At 35.0% G+C, this 3,514-nt stretch overlaps 1 long non-coding RNA gene across 1 annotated transcript in view; it reads left to right on the top strand.

Moving 5' to 3' along the window:
• LOC110264647 overlaps positions 1–1,206 on the top strand; it is a 12,298-nt gene extending 11,092 nt beyond the window's left edge. The window contains exon 3 of the long non-coding RNA XR_002350822.1: positions 1,195–1,206. This is a non-coding gene — a long non-coding RNA (uncharacterized LOC110264647). The remainder of the gene's footprint in view (positions 1–1,194) is intronic.

The following is a 3,514-nucleotide window of genomic DNA, read 5'->3' as shown; positions in this document are numbered from 1 at the left end:
ACCAAGTTTTTGGCACCGTTGTCGGGTATTGTTCGAGTTTGGACAACTGACGGTTCATCTTGTTGCTTAGATTAAGTATCTTTTCTTCAGAATTTTTAAGAATGAATTCTAGAGTTTCAAGGTGATGCTCCCACCATCACAAAAGCTGATTGATTCTCATCAATTTAGCTATTGAATGTAATGTCCTGCTAAAGCTTGGCCAAACATGTCTAATCCTCTTTAGACTGAAGTTTTAGACTAACATTGCATGATTCCTAGAATTCTCATTAAGAATTTTGGATTCCTTGTTTTCTTTTTCCAAATAATTTTCAAAAAATATATAAAAAAATTAATAAAATCATAAAAATAAAAAATAATTTGTGTTTGAGTCTAGTGTCAATTTTTAAGTTTGGTGTCTTGCATATTTTTAATTTTCCTGCATTTTTCAAATATATGCATTATGTTCCTCATTGATCTTCAAGTTGTTCTTGATGATTTTCTTGGGTCTGATATTTAAATTCTCTTATTTTGTGTCTTTTGTTGTTTCTTATTGCACTCTCAATTTGTTAGTGTCTCTGATATGAAAATTTATAAGTTTGGTGTCTTGCATGCATTGTTTATTTGATCTTAGTCTTCCATGATTAGCTTCATTTTGTTATTTCTCATCATTAAAAATTCAAAAAAAAATTTTTCAAATTATGTCTTTTCAAGTCAATAAGACAGAGAATTGAAGATTCAGAACATACAGTAGAGGAATTACAGAGAAAAATCTGGGCGTTCAAAACGCCCAGTGAGGAAGGAAAACTGGCGTTTAAACGCCAGCTAGGGTACCTGGCTGGGCATTAAACGCGCAAAAGGGTAGTATTTTGGGCGTTAAACGCCAGAATGGATACCATTATGGGCGCTTAACGCCAGGATGGCACAGGAGGGGAGGTTTTGTTTACAATTCAAATCTTTTTCAAATCTTCAAAATTTTTCAAAATCACATCTTTTTCACATCATATCTTTTTCAAATCACATCTTTTTTAATTTTCTTTTTAATATTTTCGAAAATTCCAAAATGATTTTCAAAATCCTTTTCTTATTTTTATTTTATATTTTCAAAATTAATGCTAATATTCAATATGATTGACTCAAAATCTCAAGTTGTTACTTGCTTATTAAGAAAGGTTCAATTCTTAAATTTTAAAATCATATCTTTTAGTTTCTTGTTAGTTAAGTAATCAACTTTAATTTTCAAAATCAAATCCTCTTAAATTGTTTTTCAATCATATCTTTTCAATCATATCCTCTCAATTACATCTTTTTCAAAATAATTTTCAATCATATCTTTTTATTGCTAATTTCTAATTCTTTTTCAAAATCACTTAACCACTTTCTCACTTTTAATTTTTGAAAACCATCAACCACTTTTTCAAAATTTCTTTTAATTAATTTAAATTTTTTTTAATTTTGTTTTTGAAAATTTACCCACCTCCTCACCCTCTTCTATTTAAGGACTAACACTTCTCCTCTATTAGCAATTTGGACTCTGTCCCTCTCTATAAGTTCAAATTCTCCTCTCTACCTTATCCTTCTATTCTTCTTTTCCTCTGACACCTCAAGAAATCTCTATACTATGACATAGAGGATTCTATACTTTCTTATTCTCTTCTCTTTCATATGAGCAGGAACAAGGATAAAGGCATTCTTGTTGAAGCTGATCCTGAACCTGAAAGGACCTTGAAGAGAAAGCTAAGAGAAGCTAAAGCACAACTCTCTGGAGAGGACCTAACAGAAATTTTCGAAAGAGAAGAAGACATGGCAGCCGAAAATAACAACAATTCCAACAGTGCAAGGAAGATGCTTGGTGACTTCATTGCACCTTCTTTTGACTTCTGTGGAAGAAGCATCTCAATCCCTGCAATTCGAGCAAACAACTTTGAGCTTAAACCTCAATTAGTTTCTCTAATGCAGCAGAATTGTAAGTATTATGGACTTCCATTAGAAGATCCTCATCAGTTTTTAGCTGAATTCTTGCAAATCTGTGACACTGTTAAGACCCATGGGGTTGACCCTGAAGTCTACAAACTTATGCTCTTCCCTTTTGCTGTAAGAGACAGAGCTAGCACATGGTTGGACTCACAAGCTAAAGAAAGCATGAACTCTTGGGAAAAGCTGGTCAATACCTTCTTGGCAAAGTTCTTTCCACCTCAAAAATTGAGTAAGCTTAGAGTGGAAGTCCAAACCTTCAGACAGAAGGAAGGCGAATCCCTCTATGAAGCTTGGGAAAGATACAAGCAATTGATCAAAAGGTGTCCTTCTTGCATGCTTTCAGAATGGAGCATCATATGCATATTCTATGATGGTCTGTCTGAACTGTCCAAGATGTCATTGGACAACTCTACTGGTGGATCTCTTCATCTGAAGAAGATGCCTGAAGAAGCCCAGGAACTCATTGAAATGGATGCAAATAACCAATTCATGTATACTTCTGAATGAAATCCTGTGAATAATGGGACAACTCAGAAGAAAGGAGTTCTTGAGATTGATACTCTGAATGCCATATTGGCTCAGAACAAAATATTGACTCAGCAAGTCAATATGATTTATCAGAGTCTGTTTGGAATGCAAGCTGCAACAGACAGTACTAAGGAAGCTTCCGCTGAAGAAGAAGCTTATGACCCTGAGAATCCTGGAATGGAAGAAGTGAATTACATGGTAGATTCCTATGGAAACACTTACAATCCTTCATGTAGGAATCATCCTAACCTCTCATGGAAGGATCAACAGAAGCCTAATCAAGGCTTCAATAATAATAATGATAGACGAAACAGGTTTAGCAATAGCAAACCTTTTCCATCATCTTCTCAGCAACAGACAGAGAATTCTGAGCAGAGTCTCTCTAGCTTAGCAGCCATAGTCTCTGATCTATCTAAAACTACACTAAGTTTCATGACTGAAACAAGGTCCCTCATTAGAAATTTGGAGGCACAAGTGGGTCAGCTGAGTAAGAAATTACTGAACTCCCTCCTAGTACTCTCCCAAGCAATACAGAAGAAAATCCAAAAAGAGAGTGTAATCTCTGAAAACACTTAACACACATATCAAGGCATTTAATGGTGATAAGAGAGGATTAATATTAGCAATATAAAGGCCAAAGAAGCATATTTTCAATCATAGCACAAAATCAGGAAGGAAAACATAAAGCATGCGATTAGTATGAATAAATGGGTAAAGAGTTGATAAAAATCACTCAATTAAGCATAAGATAAACCATAAAATAGTGGTTTATCAGAGTGCACGGCCATAAACACGTCCCACATGGCCGAACCTGTAAAGGAGGGAAAGGAAGTGATATCCACTGAGGAAGACCTCAATCGACGTCCATTGGCCTCCAAGGAATTCCCTATTGAGGAACCAGAGGAATCTGAGGCTCACACAGAGACTATAGAGATTCCATTGAACCTACTTCTGCCATTCATGAGCTCTGATGAATATTCTTCCTCTGAAGAGGATGAAGATATTGCTGAAGAGCAAGTTGCTAAGTACCTTA

The sequence above is a fragment of the Arachis ipaensis genome, chromosome B07 (genome assembly GCF_000816755.2).
Source record: "Arachis ipaensis cultivar K30076 chromosome B07, Araip1.1, whole genome shotgun sequence".
Taxonomy (NCBI): Eukaryota; Viridiplantae; Streptophyta; class Magnoliopsida; order Fabales; family Fabaceae; genus Arachis; species Arachis ipaensis.
This window is presented reverse-complemented; position numbering and strand designations above follow the sequence as displayed.